The 22,715-nt window shown below is 39.2% G+C and overlaps 1 protein-coding gene and 1 long non-coding RNA gene across 26 annotated transcripts in view; both read left to right on the forward strand.

Moving 5' to 3' along the window:
* The first annotated feature begins 1,180 nt into the window (after positions 1-1,180).
* LOC147377922 (uncharacterized) lies at positions 1,181-21,163 on the forward strand. The gene is made up of 2 exons (XR_015142643.1): positions 1,181-1,843; positions 21,099-21,163. It is a non-coding gene; the product is annotated as an uncharacterized LOC147377922 (long non-coding RNA).
* Positions 1,674-22,715, forward strand: part of KANSL1L (KAT8 regulatory NSL complex subunit 1 like) — a 126,239-nt gene continuing 105,197 nt past the window's right edge. For 11 of the 25 annotated variants that reach the window (XR_015142564.1, XR_015142565.1, XR_015142544.1 and 8 more), the window contains exon 1: positions 1,674-1,879. The gene's annotated coding sequence lies outside the window, so the exon portion shown is untranslated. Of the gene's footprint in view, positions 2,074-2,224; positions 3,683-22,715 lie in introns of those variants that run through there. The other 14 variants (XR_015142563.1, XR_015142556.1, XR_015142580.1 and 11 more) reach the window with 6 other exon arrangements.

The raw sequence follows: 22,715 nt of genomic DNA on the forward strand, positions 1-22,715 counted from the left end.
TCAAAGGACACATGTACACCCATGGCTGATTCATGTCAGTGTATGGCAAAACCCACTACAATATTGTAAAGTAATTAGCCTTCAATTAAAATAAATAAATTTTAAAAATTCAACGTTAACTATCCTCTGAACTAGTGATTCCTTTCTTCCTTCACTGCCTAAAGTCTTTTAAAATACTCAGACCAAATAAAAAAATCTTTGAATTATTGTTAATACTTGCGTGACTTCTCAGTAAGTCATTAAAAAAAAATTAAATGTTCATTTAAAAAAAATTAATGCCTTATCTATTTTTTTTTAATCCCTGTCCCCAGGGATAGGACAGCCCTTTGAATATCCAAAAAATATTTGTTGATTCAATTGTTTTCACAACATTCACTTAGTTTTTATCCCAATGATGGTACATCGATTTCTGAAATACTTTTCTTATCCCATATGAAGATGCAATTATTGTTTTGAGCAATTTTTAAGCAGTATTCTCTCCTATAAATGCAGTTTGTCATAAAAACCATTGCAGTTTTGTCACAATCTATTAAAGACCAAGAACAAGTCTGTAATTTTCCAATTTCAGTAATCTGTGTTGTTTTAGGTTTTGTGAAAACTCCAGTTCCTTGGATTCCATCCTCCTGCCCCGCCCCACCCACCCCTGCCATGTTATCCTATTAATACGGCAGAAATAGTCAATTGTCTCTAGTGCGCTTCATTCCCCGTATCATTTCACGTGTAAATTAGGTGTTTAGGAAAGCCTGTAATCCATCTACAGCCTAAGGAGCTATATTTAGTGCTCAGTTATGTTAAAAACACACACACACACAAAACTTGAGTGCGTGGCTAGGGAAATGCCTGGGTGTAGTTTCGTGGTGAGTGGAGCGCCGGGCCAGGTGCAAACTTTTCAGCGACGTTTTTGTGTGTCCCTGGCCAACTATCTCCACGTAAAAACTCTGTCAATTGACTGTGCTACTGCAGAACGGAGTTAACTACAATGGCACTTAAACCAGCTCTGTACAGATTTTTAAATGTTTGAGCTGACCTTTCCTGATTATTTTTTTAAACCAATAAAACCGACTCAGATTCAAGGCAGATTTGTCACTCTCTCCCAGGGCCCTTCTAGGATCGTACAGAATTATGACTTTGCATTCGAGCGCAAAACCTGAAGAAAAGCAAACGCAGGGACACGCATAGACTTGGCAACAGTGACAAAGCTTTGTTAAAACTTGTCCCTCCAGTGGCGGGGCGGGAGGGGGGTCTGGCCGCCAGGAGCCAGCGCGGGCGGCAGGGTGTAGAGCAGCCTGACTATCCTCTCGCTTTGTTTTTGCTGTCGTGGTGGTACAGAAATAGCAGAGCAGGGGCGGGAAGTCGCCGGGCGGTATTCCTGGTGTCTGTATGTGTGAGTGTGTGTATGTGTTTTTCCCGGCTGGCTGAGGACCGCGGTGAGTAGGAAGCAGGAGCAGTGCGGAGCCCGCCCCAAGGGAGCGGCCGCGCCTCTGCAGCAGGGTTCGGGCGCCAGCGCTCCAGCCACTTCCAGAACGCTCCTGGCCGCCTCTGCCGGCACAGCATCCTGCCGGGGTTTCCCCGCCACCCGCGCTCATTTGCATGGCGCTGCCCCTCCCCCGCTGCCATTGGCCAGCGGCGCGCCCCGCCCACTGCCCCTCCACCTCGGCAAGGTTCCGTCCCCCGAGCCGCCCGGAGCTGCGGGCAGCTGGCGGACTGTTAAACCGCGGCGGCGGCGGCGGCCCGGGCGGGAGCGGGACGCGCTCTGGAGACAAGTCAGCTGCGCCCCGGGTGGGGGGAGGAGGGTGGGCAGCTACAGATCACCTCGGCAGCCCCCACCACGGCCGGACCGAAGGTGCGGCGGCGGAGGGGAGCCAGGGCGCCCCAGCAGGCGAGTGGCCGGCGTCTCAGTGGCGGGCTTGAGGGGGTTGGGTCTCCTCTGCCGGGGACTGCGGCCCCGCGGGGAGGGGAGAGCGAAGACCGCTGGGTGGACTTGCGGGCCAGGCGACCGACCGGCAGCCCCTTCGCCCCCCGAATCTTCTGAGCTGTTGGACTCTGGGTCCCGGCACAGGATCGCGCTCTAGGGTAGGGTCGGACCGCAGCCAAATTTAAACGGCTAAACCTAACAGCCTTGGCAGAGCTAAGGGGAGGGAAGGGGTGGAGGGAGGGGAGGGGCGGATCTAGACTTTGTCACGTGGGAGCAGGGGCGGGGCTTGGCTGTCCTCCCTTTTGTTTTGGCTGGCGCGTGCGCAGAGGGCCGAACACGTGGTCTCCCGGGTCCGTCCCTTGCCTCGGCGGCCGCGCCTCGCTGACTGCGGTTGTGATGACGCCGGCTTTGGGGAATCTCTGAGGGCGGACCTGTTTGTATTAGATAGACCGTTGTTTTACTTGTTTCCACTTTATCTAGGCAGACGTTGATTTGGCCTTTAGAATTACGTGGGATGGAGGGGAATCTAGAGAATTGTTGAGGAATGGTGTTTGCAAGTTTGTGTGCTGAAGGGATTGATGTATTGCCGGAAAACTTGAGGATGTGTGGTGTTTGGTAGCAAGAAATACAGGACAGTGTTCCGATTATTAAACTACTGGAAAGGAAGAAGAGGCTAGCTTTATAGGGAGGAAGGGCACTGGATGGACCTTCTTGTGGTGTTTTCTTACTCACTAGTACTATTTGGTTCGTTCATTGCCCGCTTTGGCTCTTCTCCGTGCAGATTCACTCTTACCCTCGCATCAGCGGTCTGGGGGGATAGATTTTGTTTGTTTTTTTAACTGTGGAAAGCATGTTACTTAAAATTTGTTTTTTTATATTTGGTTGTGCTGGTCTTTGTTGCTGCGCGGTACTCTTTTTACTTTTTGATAATCCAAACTTCGGTCAACTGGCGAGATTTAAGAGGATAGTTCTTTCGTCTGTCCTTCGTCCTCCCTAACCAGTTTGCTTAAGTTCATGCTGAGTTTGCGTCAGTGGGAATTTTTTTTTTTTTTTTTAATACCGAGGGATGGGGCAGGTTTGTTAGCGATAAAACCTAAGACTCATTGGAAAAGACTCTGATGCTGGGAGGGATTGGGGGCAGGAGGAAAAGGGGACGACAGAGGATGGTATGGCTGGATGGCATCACCGACTCGATGGACATGAGTTTGAGTGCACTCCGGGAGTTGGTGATGGACAGGGAGGCCTGGCGTGCTGCAATTCATGGGGGTCGCAAAGAGTCGACTGGAGAAGGAAATGGCAACCCACTCTAGTATTCTTGCCTGGAGAATCCCAGGGACGGGGGCGCCTGGTGGGCTGTCGTCTCTGGGGTTGCACAGAGTCGGACACGACTGAAGCGACTTAGCAGCAAAGAGTCGGACACGACTGAGCGACTGAACTGAACTGAAGATATTTACCACTACTGTAGACAAAATCGACAGTATTTTTGACTAGGAAAAAGTGGCTCTAAAAATAATTAAACATTAGCAAAAAACTTGGTGTTCTGGACTGTGGATTGCTTGAGAAATTGCTTAGCAGTGAGTGGCCTCTGCTGTTTCCAGTTCTTACTAGCTTGTTTGGGCAAGTTACAACCTCTCCGATTCTGTATCCTCTTCTAAATAGTTTCGTAATACTGTCCGTGCCTTAAGAGGTTGTTATGAGAATCAAATGCTTTGTGTTAGTAAAAGTGTTTGTAATCTTTATCAACACTACACATACAGAAATTGACAGGTAATACTTTTTTTTTAACAGAAGTCCGTTTTTTTTTTAAGCCAGCATCTTAGAAGAATATAAATGATGAAATAGCATATATTTGAATGTCTTTAAAATCTGTTGTAATTGTTATCATTGATTCTCCCATTTTTCCCACTTAATCAGATCAGTGTCAAGGTTTCTGCCATTTCTCATAGTTTTAATCTAGATAATCATTACTTCTTTTACCCAGCCCTTCTGGGTTAACTTTTTTTACATGAAATTTTTCTAAATCCAGGCCGGTTGTATCACACTGATTTTTTTTTTTTTTTTGATTTTTTTTTTTTTTTAACATTTACTCTGTGTGTGTGTTATGTACCTTTTCAAATAATAATTGCTTGTTTTTAAATCTTATTATAAATAATTTGGGGAAAGAAAACAGGTGCAGATAATAAAAAATACAAATAATTTGTATTTCTATGTGCCAATGAATATTTGCACATTTTTCCTAAAACTAGGATTATGTGGTATTTTAACTCTACCTCATAAACTGTTCCATGTCCTTAGTCTTTGAAAAAATTATGTTTGGAAGCTCAGTGTTATATCGTATAATTATCATATTTAAAATTTTTCCTGTTGGCACATGTTTGGGATGTTTCTAATGTTTTGCTGATATAAATTTCACTACAGAGAATACAGCCTTTTATGTAAAGCTTTGGAAAAAAATTTCTCCTAGATTTGTAAAAGAGGAATTATTGGTGGAAGTGTGTGTGTTTTAAGGCTCTTGTAACATCACCAAATTGCCTTCCTGAGTATTAATACTCATCTAGTGTATGAGCGTGCCTCATATTACATCTTTATTCATCATCTGGTATTAGCAATAAAACAAAAGAACTTGATTTCATTAGCATAAATTTTTTTTCATGTGTGTCTGTGATATATGTGTTTTATTTTCTTAGAAGCCCCTTGTGGAAGAGGAATATATTTCATATTTGATAAGTGCAATTACATAGTTGATGCTTAATAAACACTTGCAAGTTGACTATTAATATTTATCTTTTTGATCTCTGAAATTTTTCAGGAAATTATATCTTGCTTTTTTGTCTTAGTTATGAGTGCTTTATTGGCAATATACTCTTACTGTTTTATTCCTTACTTTGAGTACCTCTCTGTTCAGGTGGGGCCTCTTGATCTATCACAGTTGTCTGCCAGTGACTGCCCATTGTGCAACTGCTGCATTATCCAGTAATTCCATCCAGTTTTGATGCCATTTATCATAATAACTTAGACTATTTCATTTCCTTTATTCATTCAACTGTCTAGCGTGGAATTTGATTACAAATTTTACTTTAATTGTTCCAGATTCACTTATAGCCTTTTCTGTTTTTAAAGGAAAAAAGCCTGGTGTCTGAAGTTACTTTGCTTCATTATATAGATGCTCTTGATAGCACATCTCTGAATTGGCTCTAACATCTTTTACTGCCTTTAACCTGGGGCTTCCCTGGTGGCAAAGTGGCAAAGAATCTCCTTGCAATACAGGAAACTTGTGTTCAGTCCCTGGGTTGGGAAGATCCTCTGGAGAAGGAAATGGCAACCCACTGCAGTATCCTTGCCTGGGAAGTCCCATGGACAGAGGAGCCTGGTGGGCTATACTCGGTGGGGTCACAAAAGAGTTGGATACAACTTAGTAACTAAAAACAAAATAAAGCCTATCTTTAATCTACCACATAAATCTTACTTGTTATGAATAATTTTTACTTACTCAGTTATTTATCTCTCTTCCTGTTTTTTTAAATTGTCTGTACAATAGTTGATAGAGGCCAAAAGCTTTCTTTCTGGTGTAGAAGATTGTTTATTGATTGTATTCTTCAGGTTACAATCAGCAGTGAAGGAATGAAACCGCTTGCAACTGAAGTGACAGTCAATAGGAAATTAGCAACCAGTTTACTGACTTTAAAACATATCATCTGTTACACCTCTAGCCTTAAAGTCCTTACTATTACTATATTAAAGGACTATAATGGAACATGGTACATTAGTGATGACCCTCAGTCATCAATACAGTCTTACTTTCAGTATGTTTGATTTAGAAAGGAAAGGAAGGTGTATTCATTTCTGAGAGGTTTTGTTTTTTTTTTCCTTTTTACATGTTCTGAAGAGATTTCACTGAACTGTGCTTGTTATTCTGTGTGAGATAAACAAATCAGTTCAGTTCAGTCACTCAGTTGTGTCCGACTCCTTGTGACCCCATGAACCGCAGCACGCCAGGCCTCCCTGTCCATCATCAACTCCCAGAGTTTACTCAAACTCATGTCCATCGAGTCGGTGATGCCATCCAGCCATCTCATTCTCTGTCGTCCCCTTCTCCTCCTGCCCCCATCCCTCCCAGCATCAGAGTCTTTTCCAATAAGTCAACTCTTCGTCGTGTGAGGTGGCCAAAGTATTGGAGTTTCAGCTTTAGCATCAGTCCTTCCAAAGAACACCCAGGACTGATCACCCTTAGAATGGACTGGTTGGATCTCCTTGCAGTCCAAGGGACTCTCAAGAGTCTTCCCCAACACCACAGTTCAAAAGCATCAATTTTTCGGAGCTCAGCTTTCTTCACAGTCCAACTCTCAGCAAGTCTTAAAAAATGATATTGTACTTGCCTGGAGACAGTCTGTAATGGAAATCTGAGGACAATTTATAGTGAAAGTTTTTAAATACTTGATAATATTTTTAGGTTTTTAGGAACACTTTTCTATATGAATGTGACAGTTCTCTTGCAGAATTGGGAAAAATGCATTCATTTATAAAATAAAGGCTTTGTTATATTTCTAATGAACTTTTAATTTATTACTTCTGGTTCTTTAAGATCAAGAATTTTCAAGCATGTTATTTAAAGTAGTTAAAAATTTGTTTTTATTTAATAGTAGGTCATTAATCAGTGTTTAACCACTTGAAATTAAGTTGAAGCTGAAATGTATATAATGAGCAAATGTGATAGCGCTAAATTTTAACGTGAATTTCTGGATCTAAGTTGATGTACACAGAAAAAAACATGACTCTTCATTTATATTCCTATGAGTCATGCTTTTGTAACTGAATAGTAATAATTCTGCTTGAAGTTTGAACTATGATCTGTTTGATGTGTTCTGTGGCCACCCAAGTGGCTTTATCTTTAATTAAATTCCTTTAGTCTTCAAAGAGAATTCCTTTTTAGGCATAGTTTTCGAAGTGGAAGGAGTTCTAGCTATAAACATTATTGAATACAAAGTACTGAGCTAACTGTACCTTGGTCATGCCAATTACTGCAGTGCTTTCTGCTGTAATTTAAAAATGCCCATTTGTGGTATAAAGAAATCTTGAAAACACAGCAGTGTATTTTGTATTTGCATGTTCCAGTAATTCCTGTATTTTTCAGGAATAAAGTTATACCAGTGTAGATTCTCATTACTTTTATTGACTTAATTGGTTTAATTGACTTAATTTAACATTATGAGTTACAAATTCAGAACTTTAGCCCTGTTGTATTTCAGTAATGTTTGAAAGAGCTGCTCAAAATTTCCTAAAAGAAGTTATGCTTTTTTCCTACTCCTTCACTGTTACTATAATGGATTGACTATATGAAACACATTAAAGTTATAAGTTTGGAAACAATTTAATGTTTGTCTCTGCTTCAGAGTTCTCATTTCTATCTATTGGTAGTCTTTTCACTTTCTTTTAACTTAAGGATGAATCTGCTTTTTTTATGGTACTTTTATTCCTAGTTTATATTGTTGCACTGAAGAAAATTAGGATTATCCATATTTCAGTTGAGAGAATACATTTAATATCGGAGTAGATATTGATATGATATTTTCCATGGACTTTATGAAATATACATATGCATGTTAGACTGTAAGTCATAATCAAATCTGGAGTAGTATTTTAGGGGCTGGAAAATCAGATTTGGTTTTTAATTTTTAATGTTCATTCTCAGAAGGATGGGTGGGTCTTATTTAGATTGTCTAGATTTTTAGTTTCAACTCTGAAAATGGACTAGATTGGCAAACTTTTGATTTTCTTTAGCCCAAATGCCAAAATTTATTTGGTATATGTGACCTGCCTATATTTAAATAGTAGTTGTAAAGACCTGGTTACTAGTGTCAGGATCAACTCAAAAATTATTGATATAATTATCTCACTGTGTACATGCAGCTTTTGAGAGATGACATGATGATATTGGGTTTCCCTGGTAGCTTAGCGATAAAGAATCTACCTGCCAACGTAGGAGATGCAGGTTCAGTCCCTGGGTTGGGAAGATGCCCAGGAGAAGGAAATGACAACCCACTCCAGTATTCTTGCCTGGAACATCCCATGGACAGAGAAGCAAGGTGGGCTACAGACTATGGGGTCACAAGAGTCAAACGTGACTCAGTGACTAAACAGCAACAAAATGATAGTATTTACTAAAGCTCATGATGTCCAAGGGATTAGATTGTGTTTAATTAATGCTAAATTTCATAAATATGATTTATAAATCCTAAAGATTAAGTCACTAATGGAAGCATTTTGGAGACAACAGGGCAAGACTTTTTATTTGTAGTAATGTAAACATCAGAACAACTGACTTCTTCCTTAATTCACAGTGAATACTGGATTAAATTGTAGACCCGACTTTACAGTCCCCCCAATTTTTTGGATTAACTTGGTTTTATTTATAATAAATTTAAAGTAACCAGGAAGAAAAAACTTTTTATTTGTAGTTTTTAAATGCTTATAATTTAAAGGAATAAACTTTGGCATGTCTTACTGAAATTGTCTCTGGTTGGTAGTTTTTATGATACTTCTAAGAAAATGTAAATTGAAATCTGGACTTTTTGCTGTAGGGTTGTTTGCTTTGTGGATTATCTGTAACAGTTTTGCAGTGGATTGGTTTTTGTTTTTTTGTTCACTGTGCCTAAAATTTCTGGGCTGCAGATGTGCTAAGGAATGATTATTAATTTTAATTCAGAATGCAGGTTGAAAACTCTTGTAAAAAACATGAAAGCAAAGTTCATACCTGGCAAATATAATTGATTTTTGGATTATCTAGAACTATTGCTTCTTAAAGAGAAAGTGTGACGGTATTACTCAGTCGTGTCTTACTCTTTGTGACCCATGGAATGTAGCCCGCCAGGCTCCTCTGTCCATGAAATTTTCCAGGTAAGAATACTGGCCTGGGTTGCCATTCTCTTCTTCAGGGGAGCTTCCCAACCCAGGGATTGAACCCCGGTCTCCTGAATTGCTAGCAGATTCTTTACTGTCTAAACCACCAATAGTTAAAATAATTTATCTGGTTGCTTTCTTGTCACCTTTGAAAGGGTGATAAGATTTTTTGCAGTTTTGCTTCTTAAATCCTGTTAGGTTACTATTTTAGTTTCTGTATGTTGTGGTTAAGGAAGTTGTTTTTTCTCAGTTTTGCTCATTCCAATCTCTTTGAAGTCTTATATATATGGACTGACTAAATTCTTTTTAGAGAAGGAACCTATTTTGCTTGAGTATCTTGGGTGTATATAAAATAAATATCATAAAAGATGATAGTGGTGCCAAGAGTAAATAGAACACAGTATTTTAGCAACTAAAAACAAATTTCTTAGATTTAGGTAAGATCCAGTTACTGTTTTTCCCACCCAATATCTGCATAATTAGAAACTGAATATTCTTTTTTTAAATATAAATTTATTTTAATTGGAGGCTAATTACTTTACAATATTGTATTGGTTTTGCCATACATCAACATGAATCCACCACGGGTATACATGTGTTCCCCATCCTGAACCCCCTCCCTCCTCCCTCCCCATACCATCCCTCTGGGTCATCCCAGTGCACCAGCCCCGAGCATCTTGTATCATGCATCGAGCCTGGTCTAGCGATTCGTTGCACATGATATTATACATGTTTCAGTGCCATTCTCCCAAATCATCCCACCCTCGCCCTCTCCCACAGAGTCCAAAAGACTGTTCTATACATCTGTGTCTCTTTTGCTGTCTCGCATACAGGGTCATTGTTACCATCTTTCGAAATTCCCTATATATGCATTAGTATACTGTATTGGTGTTTTTCTTTCTGACTTACTTCACTCTGTATAATAGGCTCCAGTTTCATCCACCTCATTAGAACTGATTCAAATGTATTCTTTTTAATGGCTGAGTAATACTCCATTGTGTATATGTACCACAGCTTTCTTATCCATTCATCTGCTCATGGACATCTAGGTTGCTTCCATGTCCTGGCTATTATAAACAGTGCTGTGATGAACATTGGGGTACACGTGTCTCTTTCAATTTTGGTTTCCTCAGTGTGTGTGCCCAGCAGTGGGATTGCTAGGTCATATGGCAGTTCTATTTCCAGTTTTTTAAGGAATCTCCACACTGTTCTCCAGAGTATTCATAAGAAGATCAAGATGCTTGGAAAACTCCTTTGAGAATTTGCCTTTTTCACATTCTTTTTGTATAACCTAAGGAAAGTTATGACCAACCTAGATAGCATATTAAAAAGCAGAGATATTACTTTGCCAACAAAGGTCCATCTAGTCAAGGCTATGGTTTTTCCACTGGTCATGTATGGATGTGAGAGTTGGACTGTGAAGAAAGCTGAGTGTGGAAGAATTGATGCTTTTGAACTGTGGTGTTGGAGAAGACTCTTGAGAGTCCCTTGGACTGCAAGGAGATCCAACCAGTCCATCCTAAAGGAGACCAGTTCTGGGTGTTCATTGGAAGGACTGATGCTAAAGCTGAAACTCCAATACTTTGGCCACCTCATGTGAAGAGTTGACTCGTTGAAAAAGACCCTGATGCTGGGAGGGATTGGGGGCAGGAGGAAAAGGGGATGACAGAGGATGAGATGGCTGGATGGCATCACCGACTTGATGATGTTTGGGTCACCCAAACATCACTGAGTTTGGGTGAACTCCAGGAATTGGTGATGAACAGAGAGGCCTGGCGTACTGCGATTCATGGGGTTGCAAAGAGTTGGACACGACTGAGCTGAACTGATCTGAAGCTGCTATTATGCTTTGGAACTGAAATGTTTTAGTTAATGGTTGATTCATGTTTTCTTTAGGGGTACTATATACTTTATACTATCTAGTACAGTAATCCTTAACCACATGTGGCTATTAACATTAAGCGCTTGAAATGTGGCTAGTCCATATAGACTTTGTGCTAAATGTAAAATAAACACTGTATTTTAAGGTTTTAGCACACACACAAAATAATGTATCTCATAAGGATGTTTTTATCCTGACAGGTTGAAGTCATAATATTTTGTATATAATGGGTAACAATGAAGTTAAAATTTCATGTTTCTTTTTATTTTTTGTAATATGTCTGCACATTTTAAATTACATGTGTAGCTCATGTCATATTTCTATTGGACAGCAATGTTGTATTTCCTAGCCTTGAGATTCTTTTCACAGTAAAGTACCTTATGAACCCCTTTCCTTGACATTTTTGTTATGTTTTTATAATTATTACTTATGTGGCTGTGCTGGGTCTTAGTTGCGGCACACCGGACCTCTGTGGCATGCAGGATCTTTTAGTTGCAGCACATGAACTCTCAGTTGTGGCATCCAGGATTTAGTTTCTGACCAGGGATCAAATCTGGGCCCCCTGCATTGGGAGCGCAGAATCTTAGCCACTGGAGCACCAGGGAAGTCCCCTTGAAATTTTTAAATGATTTTATTATTTTGGATGATGTTTATTGAAGAAATATTTATTAAGGGCCTGCTATGTACCCAACAATATTTTATGATATAGCAGTGAATGAAAACATTCACATCCTGCTTTCATACAGCTTTCATTCTAGTGGGGAAAATGTATGATAAATTTTTAGTGATAAAATTTTAATGAGCTATTATTCTAAATACTATTGGCTATTATATTGGCTGCTGCTGCTAAGTCACTTCAGTCGTGTCCGACTCTTAGCGACCCCATAGACAGCAGCCCACCAGGCTCCCCCCGTCCCTGGGATTCTCCAGGCAAGAAAACTGGAGTGGGTTGCCATTTCCTTCTCCAATTATATTGGCTATTATATATAATTTTGTGTACTTTAATTTTAATACAGTGCTTCATGTATTGAATGACTTATGCTATATAATTTACTTTTGGCATTTATCTTGCTTTATGTTCTCTGACTTTGCTGGATCTGTGGTTTTATGTCTGACATTAATTTGGAGGAATCCTCAGTCATTATTGCTTCAAATATTTCTTTTCTCTTCCCCTTCACTGTTCCCATTATGTGTATACATTAACACCTTTTTTAGTTGACCCACAATTCTTGGATATTCTTGTTTATGTGTCCTCACCCCCCAACCTCTCCCTCCCCCACCACCATCTATCCTCTTTTCATTTTGTAAGTTTCTATTGATATATCCTCAAGCTCAGATCTTTTCTGAGCCATGTCCAGTCTGCTAAAGAGTCCATCAAAGGCATTCTTACTTCAGTTATAGTGGTGTTAGTCTCTAGCATTTCTTTTTTTTTTTTTTTTTTTGCCATACCACATGGCAAGCAGGATCTTAGTTCCCCAACCAGCGATTGAACCTGTGCTCCCTGCATTGGGAAGTCAAAAGTCTTAATCACTGGACTGCCAGGGAATTCCCACCAGCTGAACTTTCTAAGTTTTCTTTTAGGCTTCTTTCTCCCCATAATGCCTCTTCCTTTGTTCAGATAAATGTGAGTGAACTCCCTGGCATGATCCTGGGCTCCTTTCTCTGGCTCATGTTCTAGATAAGTTTATAATTATTCTTCTTCAAACATACCAAATTTATTCCTGCTTTAAAGGTTTGTATGAATTGTCTTTTTTCCTTGAAAAGTTCTTACTTGAAATCTTGGTTAGATTTTAGTAATTTCTAGTCTTAGAGCAGATCTCATCAAGAGACTTCCTTCATCAACAAATCTAAGTTAACTCCTACTGCAACATACTCATGCCCTGTTACTCTACTTTGATTTTTATAAAAACAATGAGACCCCTATTTACATCTTACCTTTTTATTTTCTTATTTGTGTGTTCTCTGTCTACCATTTGTTGGATAGAATGTAAGCTCTGTAAGAATAGAAACCTTACTTGTCATGCTCACTGCCATCTTCCTAGTACCTAACATAGTGTCTCTTAACATGCTTCTCAGTTATTGTGTGCGTTAACTGAATGGTTTAATGTTTGATCTTAGATCAAATATACATTTAATGAAGGTGGGTTTCCCTGGTGGCTCAGTGGTAAAGAATCTGCCTGCAATGCAGGAGATGTGGGTTCAATCCCTGGGAAGATCACCTGGAGAAGGAAATGGCAACCCACTCCAGTGTTCTTGCCTGGAGAATCCCAGGGACGGGGAAGCCTCGTGGGCTGCCATCTATGGGGTCGCACAGAGTCGGACACAACTGAAGTGACTTAGCAGCAGCAGCAGCAGCGATTAAACAACAACGAAAAATAAATAAAATTCAGCTTCCACCAGAAATAGACAAAACTATATTTCTGAGAAAAAATAAATTTCTGCATTTTCTGCTTTTAAAAAGTCAACTGGTTAATTTCCATGTATTTTGGGGAAATGTTTTGTTTTTAAAAAATGAAATAGGTTTTCAGCTGCCAGTCATAAGCACTTCTCTATAAATAAGTTGTGGTATCGATGGATTTATACCCAAATGAAAACCAGGTGGTCTTGTAGTTATTCTCAATGTCTTAAATTGGCTTCCAAAATACTGGAGATTTTAGATGTTATAAAATAATTTTGATCATGTGGAATACAGCGTATGGAACTAGTGAAGATATCTTGAGGTGAACTAGCAGAATTATTATTTTATGCTCTCAAATCAGTGTTCTTCATGTGCTCTGCCTCTAAACAGATGTCTGTTATGCATAAGAGAAAATAATACACAGTTGAAAATGGTTACAATTTAAAACTGTATAATAGTTGAAACCATTTTTCTGAATTAACCTGAATGGTAAACTCTGTGACTTTCAGGAGTATGCACATCTGATTTCCACTAATTCCTAGACATACTGCCTTTTGTATATTTATGTCAAAGGCTCCTCAATTATTATGTTTTAAATAGTTGTTAGATGTTTATTTTATTGTTTAATTTTGAGGAAGTCCAAGTTACCAATTTTTTCTCTTACAAATGTTTTTGTGTCATAGTTAAAAAAAAAAAAACTTTGCCCAACCCAATATCACAAAGATTTTCTCCTATTTTTTTCTAGACATTTTATGGCTTTAAGTTTTACATTTAGGTCTATCCATTCTGACGTATGTGACTGTTTTTGTATAAGGTATGAGATATGGGTTAAGGCTCAGAATTTTGCAGATGGGTACCTTATTGTTCCAGAGCATTTGTTTAAAAACCGTCTTTCTGCATTGAAGTGCCATTACATCTTTATCAGAAATCAATTGACTGTATACCTGTGGGTCTATTTAACAGCTATTTTTTCCCATTGATCTGTGTCCATTTTTGGCCAATTCATGCTTATTTTGACCAAAGTAAATAGATAGGCATTATGAGTCCTTTAGCTTCATTCTGGTTTTGGCTATTCTAGTTGCTTTCTCTTTCCATACAGATTTTTTTTAATTTGTTGATTATTTACTTTTGGCTGCATGGGGTCTTTACTTGCTGCACATGGGCCACTCTTCGTTGCTTTGCATGGGCTTGTTGTTCTGGTGGCTTTTCTTGTTGGATGGGCCCATGGGCTCTAGGCATGTGAACTGCAGCATTTGCAGCGCACAGGCTGAGTAGTTGTGGCTCATGGGCTTAGTTGCTCTGCAGTATGTGGAATCTTTCTGGACCAGAGCTCAAACCTGTGTTTCCTGCATTGCGAGGCAGACTCCTTACCACTGGACCATCTGGAAAATGCTCCATACAAATTTTGAATCAGCTTATTGATATTAACAAAATTCCTGTCAAGATTTTGACTGGGATTGTGTTAAATCTATATATCAGTTTAAGGAGAATTAACATTGCAACAATATTGAATAATTAATCCATGAGCCATCTTGTTGTTGTTCAGATGCTAAGTTGTTTCTGACGTGGACCCCATGGACTGCAGCACACAGACTTCCCTGTTCTTCACGATCTCCTGGAGTTTGCTTAAACTCATGTCCATTGAATCAGTGATGCCATCTCATCCCCTGTCATCCTGATCTCCTCCTGCCCGCAGTCTTTCTCAGCATCTGCGTCTTTTACAACGAATTGGCTCTTCTCATCAGATGACCAAAGTATTGGAGCTTCAGCATCAGTCCTTCTAATGAATATTCAGGGTTGATTTCCTTTAGGCTTGACTGGTTTGATCTCCTTGGTGTCCAAGGGATTCTTAAGAGTCTTTTCCAGCACCACAATAAGAAAGCATCAGTTCTTCGGTGCTCAGTGTTCTTTATTTTCCAGCTTTCACATCCATACGTATCTACTAGAAAAACCATAGCTTTGACTATATGCACATTTGTCAGCAAAGTGATATCTCTCCTTTTTAATATGCTGTCTAGGTTTATCATAGCTTCTCTTCCAAGGAGCAAACGTCTTAATTTCATGGCTGCAGTCACCATCTGCAGTGATTTTGGAGCCCAAGAAAATAAAGTCTGTCCCTCTTTCCATTGTTTCCCCATCTATTTGCCATGAAGTGATGGGACCGGATGCCGTGATCTTAGTTTTTTGAGTTTTAAGTCGGCTTTTCACTCTCCTCTTTCACCCTCATCAATAGGTTCTTATTTCTTCTTCACTTTCTGCCATTAGAGTGGTATCATCTACATATCTGAGGTGATTGATATTTCTCCTGGCAGTCTTCATTCCAGCTTGTGATTCATCCAGCCAAGCATTTCACATGATGTACTTTTCTAGTGTGTAGATCCTGCACATTTTTTGTTAGATTGACACCTCAGTATTTAATATTTTTAAACTATTGAAATTATTACTGTTTTAAAATTTTCTATCTTTTTTTTCATTTCCAATATTTAGCAATACAAGTGATTTTTGTGTCTTGACTTTTTTATCTGCTACCTTAGTAAGCTCATTACATCTAGGAGCTTTTTTTATAGATCCCTTTAGGACTTTCCAGGTGGCTCAGTGGTAAAGAATCTGCCTGCAATGCAGGAGACAGAGGTCAAGAAGAAGAAGGTCCCTGGGTCAAGAAGATTCCCTGGAGAAGGAAATGGCAACCCACTCCAGTACTCTTGCTTGGGAAATCCCATAAACAGAGGAGCCTGGTGGGGTTATGGTTCATAGAGTTGCAAAGAGTTGGACACAACTGAGTGAGTGATCATGTCTGCATGGAATTTTCTATGTAGAAAATCATGTCATCAATGAGTAGACACAGTTTTACTTTCCAGATATATGTGACTCTTGTTTCTTTTCCTTCATCTGTCCCACTAATTAGGACCTCCAATGTGATGATGAATAGGAGTAATAAGAACAGACACCTTGCCTCATTCCCAGTCTTAACAATTAAAGTATTCAGTCTTTCATCATAACCATGAAGTTGTTGCTAGGCTTTTGAGTAATGTTCCTTGTCAGGTTAAGCTATTTCCCTCTTTTTCCTGGTTTGCTGAGTTTTTTTCCTGATTATTAACACACACTGCTACTGCTAAGTCACTTCAGTCGTGTCCGACTCTGTGCGACCCATAGACGACAGCCCACCAGGCTCCCCTGTCCCTGGGATTCTCCAGGCAAAAACACTGGAGTGGGTTGCCATTTCCTTCTCCAATGCATGAAAGTGAAAAGTGAAAGTGAAGTCGCTCAGCCATGTTCTACTCTTTTCGACCCCATGGACTGCAGCCTAGCAGGCTCCTCCGTCCATGGGATTCTCCAGGCAAAAACACTGGAGTGGGTTGCCATTTCCTTCTCCAATGCATGAAAGTGAAAAGTGAAAGTGAAGTCGCTCAGCCGTGTTCTACTCTTTGCAACCCCATGGACTGCAGCCTACCAGGCTCCTCCGTCCATGGGATTCTCCAGGCAAGAGTACTGGAGTGGGTTGCCATTTCCTTTTGTCAAATGCTTTTAATTTTTTTTCTTTAGTCTTTTGATATGGTGCATTTCAATAATTAATTTTATTTTAAAAATGATAACTGAAATAGTTGTAACTACATAAGTTCTGGAATACCTTTAAAAATTATGACTGTTTATTCAGCCAACAAATATCTGACAATTATTATGTACCAGACATTGTTTTAAGTGCTGCAGATTAGAACATTGAACAAAACTGAGTTCTGCCCTTAAATTGTATTATTTCCTTAGAATGTAATAGAGTGTCAGGTTCTGATATTAGTGTTCTGAGGCTCAATGTAACAGTGTAGGGGAATGGAGAATCGTGAAATGAGGTGCTAGGGCTATTGTAAATAATTAGTTAAGGTAGGACTCTCTGAGGAGGTGACTTTAGAGCAGAGACATGAATGAAGTGAGGGAGCCAGCCATCTTATATGTGGAAAATTGTTCCAGACTGAGAGAATGGTAAATAGGAAGTCTCTGAAGCAAGGACTTTCTGTGCTCAAGAATAGCACAGAGGCCACTGTTTATGGAATGTAGCAACCTGTGGAGAAAGTTACTAAGAGGGGAAGTAGTCAGGGACTTGATAGTGAAGAACTTTATAGGCCATGATAAGAACAAGTTTGGATTTTAAGTGTAATGGCAACCACTTTTTTTTTTTTTAACCAAATATTTATTCGGTATCTGCTATATCTCAGATACTTTCGCATGTTGAAGACAGAGTAGTTAACAAAATACAGAGTAGTGAACAAAAAAAGTTCAAGCAGTTGAAATGTTAGTAATAAGTGTAGTTGCTTATGTCATGTGGAGGTAGTTAGAAGTGATAGAGTTTAGAATGCTCAATTAGTAAACATTATGCATAATGATTGTATGTTTAATTAAAAAGTTGGAATAAATGGACTTGTGTCTTACACTAAAGCTACATGAACATAGTTTATCCTTTTTTAGTTATAGGAGACATAGCTAATTTTGTGAAGTTCTTTTGGTTGCAAAGTAGAGAGACTTTCAGGCTAGGGTTTTGGTGTGTGTGTGTGTGTGTGTGTGTGTTTTTAATAAGGATTCACTTGAGAATAGAATATAGAAAAACTTAATGGAAATACTAGAACAGGAACTGTGATATTGCTAGACCTTCCAGAGTCCAAAATCCCCAAATCTTTAAAGCCCAGTGCATTAATCACATATTGCTATGTAGCACGCAGGAGACGGAGCCAAAACAAAAACAACACCCAGTTGTGGATGTGACTGGTGATGGAAGCAAGGTCCAATGCTGTAAAGAACAATATTGCATAGGCACCTAGAATGTTAGGTCCATAAATCAAGGCAAATTGGAAGTGCTCAAACAGGAGATGGCAAGAGTGAACGTCGACATTTTAGGAATCAGTGAACTACAATGGACCGGAACGGGTGAATTTAACTCAGATGACCATTATATCTACTACTGTGGGCAAGATTCCCTTAGAAGAAATGGAGTAGCCATCATAGTCAACAAAAGGGTCCAAAATGCAGTACTTAGATGCAGTCTCAAAAATGACAGTATAATCTCTGTTCGTTTCCAAGGCAAACCATTCAAAATCATGGTAATCCAAATCTGTGCCTGGACCAGTAATGCTGAAGAAGCTGAAGTTGAACGGTTCTATGAAGACCTATAAGACCTTCTAGAACTAACACCCAAAAAAGATGTCCTTTTGATTATAGGGGACTGGAATGCAAAAGTAGGAATTCAAGAAACACCTGAAATAACAGGCAAATTTGACCTTGGAGTACAGAATGAAGCAGGGCAAAGTCTAATAGAGTTTTGCCAAGAGAATGCACTGGTCATAGCAAACACCCTCTTCCAACAACACAAGAGAAGACTCTACACATGGACATCACCAGATGGTCAACACCGAAATCAGATTGGTTATATTCTTTGCAGCCAAAGATGGAGAAGTTCTATAGAGTCAGCAAAAACAAGACCGGTAGCTGACTGTGGCTCAGATCATGAACTCCTTATTGCCAAATTCAGACTTAAGTTGAAGAAAGTAGGGAAAACCACTAGACCATTCAGGTATGACCTAAAATCCCTTATGATTATACAGTGGAAGTGAGAAATAGATTTAAGATACTAGACCTGATAGAATGTCTGATGAACTATGGACAGAGGTTCGTGACATTGTACAGGAGACAGGGATCAAGACCATCCCCAAGAAAAAGAAATGCAAAAAGAAAACTGGCTGTCTGAGGAGGCCTTAGAAATAGCTGTGAATAGAAGAGAAGCCAAAAGCAAAGGAGAAGAGGAAAGATATACCCATTTGAATGCAGAGTTCGGAAGAATAGCAAGGAGAGATAAGAAAGCCTTCCTCAGTGATCAATGCAAAGAAATAGAGGAAAACAATAGAATGGGAAAGACTAGAGATCTCTTCAAGAAAATTAGAGATACCAAGGGAACATTTCATGCACAGATAGGCTCAATAAAGGACAGAAATGGAATGGACCTAACAGAAGCAGAAGGTATTAAGAAGAGAATGCAAGAATACACAGAAGAACTGTACAAAAAGATCTTCATGACCTGGATAATCACAATGGTGTGATCACTCACCTAGAGCCAGACATCCTGGAAAGTGAAGTCAAGTGGGCCTTAGGAAGTCTCACTATGAACAAAGCTAGTGGAGGTGATGGAATTCCAGTTGAGCTATTTCATATCCTAAAAGATGATGCTGTAAAAGTGCTGCACTCAATATGCCAGTAAATTTGGAGAACTCAGCAGTGGCCGCAGGACTGGGAAAGGTCAGTTTTCATTCTAATCCCAAAGAAAGGCAATGCCAAAGAATGCTCAAACTACCACACAATTGCACTCATCTCACATGCTAGCAAAGTAATGCTCAAAATTCTCCAAGCCAGGCTTAAGCAATTCGTGATCTGTGAATTTCCAGATATTCAAGCTGGTTTTAGAAAAGGTAGAGGAACCAGAGATCAAATTGCCAACATCTGCTGGATCATCAAAAAAGCAAGAGAGTTCCAGAAAAATATCTATTTCTGCTTTATTGACTATGCCAAAGCCTTTGACTATGTGGATCACAATAAACTGTGGAAAATTCTAAAAGAGATGGGAATACCAGACCACCTGACATGCCTCTTGAGAAAACTGTATGCAAGTCTGGAAGCAATAGTTAGAATTGGACATGGAACAACAGAATGGTTCCAAATAGGAAAAGGAGTACATCAAGGCTGTATTTTGTCACCATGCTTATTTAACTTATATGCAGAGTACATCATGAGAAATGCCAGGCTGGATGAAGCACAGGCTGGAATCAAGATTGCCGGGAGAAGTATCAGTAACATGCAGATGACACCACCCTTATGGCAGAACGTGAAGAAGAACTAAAGAGCCTCTTGATGAAAGTGAAAGAGGAGAGTGAAAAAGTTGGCTTAAAGCTCAACACTCAGAAAACAAAGATCATGGCCTCCGGTCCCATCACTTCATGGGAAATGGAGAAACAGTGGAAACAGTGGCTGACTTTATTTTTTGGGACTCCAAAATAATTGCTGATGGTGACCGCAGCCATGAAGTTAAAAGATGCTTACTCATTGGAAGGAAAGTTATGACCAACCTAGACAGCATGTTAAAAAGCAGAGACATTACTTTGCCAGCAAAGTTCCATCTAGTTAAGGCTATGGTTTTTCTAGGAGTCATGTATGGATGTGAGAGCTGGACTATAAAGAAAGCTGAGTGCCAAAGAATTGATGCTTTTGAACTGTGGTGTTGGAGAAGACTCTTGAGAATCCCTTGGACTGCAAGGAGATCCAACCAGTCAATCCTGAAGGAAATCAGTCCTGAATATTCATTGGAAGGACTGATGGTGAAGCTGAAACTCCAATACTTTGGCCACCTGATGCAAACTGACTGATATGAAAAGACCCTGGTACTGGGAAAGATTGAAGGCAGGAGGAGAAGGGGATGACAGAGGATGAGATGGTTGGATGACATCACCGACTAATGGACATGAGTTTGAGTAAACTTTGGGAGTTGGTGATGGACAGGGAGGCCTGGCGTGCTGCTGTCCATGGGGTCGCAAAGAGTTGGACACGATTGAGCAACTGAACTAAACTAATGTAGCACATAGCATATAACACATTAATCCATAATTTTATGGTTTAAAACATCTATTTCACAGTTTCTGTGGGTCAAGAATATAGGCATGGCTTTCCTGAGTGCCTCTCGCTCAAAGTTTCTCCCAAGGCTGCAATCAAGGTGTTAGAGCTACAGGCATCTGAAAGCTGGAATGAGGATGGATCACTGCTTCTCAGATCACTGGCATGACTGTTGACAGGCTTTAGGTCATTGCTGTCTATTGGCTGAAGTCAGTAGTTCTTTGCTATGAGAGTCTTCCCAGCTCACAGCGTGGCAGTTAGTGTTCTTTAGTGAGTGAGGGGGTGACGAGATGGCAGCCACCATCTCTTTGTAACCTAATTTTAAAAGTGGCATCCCATTATCTCTTTTACATTCTATTTGCTAGAAAAGAATGTCATTAAATCCAGTCCACACTGAAGTCAATAAATCCACTCCACACTCAAGAAGAAAGGATTACACAAAGACATGAATACCAGGAAACTGGGATTATTAAGATCATTTTAGAACCTGCCTATCATACCAAGTAAGCCCTAGCCCTACCAGAGTTTTTTGTGTGTATGCTTTATTCTAGATCTCTACCATAAATGTTTCTTAGCCACTCTCAATGTCTACATTTCTTTGTTTTCTCTTTTTTCTATCAACTCTAGTTCTTATCTAATAATCGGTATATCTTTTTCTGCTTATTTTTAGTTTTCCCTTATTTCTAGTTTATCCAGGAATAAGAAATCCACTGCTTCTCATTATTTCACCCCTGTCTTGCTGCCCACCACTTTGATTACATACTTCGTACCCTTTTCAAATTTCTAAAGGAGAAAGGGTAAGGAGGGGATAGAGTATAGTATCTTTTGAGTATAACTACCTCAGAGAGAACTGATTAGGGCAGTTTCCCTCAGAGAGCAATGTAATTATCTAAACACAATTGTTAATATCTATAAATTAGAAGTTATGGTCATTGCATTAAGTGACAGACAGAATCTTGAAAAAAAAATTTCCCAGTGCTAGCTTTTTTAATATTTTTCTGTTTTTCATAAAAGTGCAAAATATATTTTTAAAAAGAAAATCCAATATTCTGGTTATTTTTTTCCTATTTGTTTTGCTTTTGGAAAAATTAAAAATCTTTTATAAATAGGATTTATTATTTTTGAGACATATAAAAGTATATAAATTTTGACACAGAAAATTATACAGAAATCTCTTTATTTTTTGAGACATTGAACAGTAAAATATAAAATAGGCACATATTTTTATTGCACAGAATTAACAGCCATTAACATTCGTTCATTTTTCACTGAATCTTTTTCCCCTAAGTAATAAAATTTTATAGTTAAAATTCAACTTGTCTTAAAGCAGCACTCTTAGTTCTGTTTCATGCAATTTACCTGACTACTGTTACAACTTTGGTGGGTATTTTTCTGGTTCCTCTTTTGTTCTTGTAAACACTTAAACACACACATGTATATATACATAAATATGGTATAGTTTGTGTTTGTATTTTATTTATATGGTACCATAGTATGGGCTTCCCTCATAGCTCAGTCGGTAAAGAATCTGCCTGCAATGCAGGAGACTTGGGTTCAATCCCTGGGTCGGGAAGATCCCCCTGGAGAAGGAAATTACAACCACTCCAGTATTCTTGCCTGAAGAATCCCATGGACAGGGGAGCCCATGGGCTACAGTCCATTGGATCACAAAAAGTTGGACACAACTGAGCGATTAAACCACCACCACTGCACCATAGTATATATATTCTGCACCATTTTTTAAAAAATTATTTTGTTTTTGAGGTTTGTCTATATTGATATATATAGATCTAGCTCATTCATTTTTTAACTACTACCTAGCATTCCACATGTTTTAATGTCCATTCTCTTATTGTTAAATATGTAGGTTACTTTGAAAGAGTGGTTTTCTCATACAAACACTGATCTCTTATGCACCTTTTCACATTATTGTCAAATTAGCATAAAATTGTGGTTCAGATAGATGTGAGAAGTCTTATTTA

Source organism: Bos grunniens, chromosome 2, assembly GCF_055505025.1.
Source record: "Bos grunniens cultivar Pamir isolate PY7600 chromosome 2, Bosgru_T2T1.0, whole genome shotgun sequence".
In the NCBI taxonomy this organism is placed as follows: domain Eukaryota; kingdom Metazoa; phylum Chordata; class Mammalia; order Artiodactyla; family Bovidae; genus Bos; species Bos grunniens.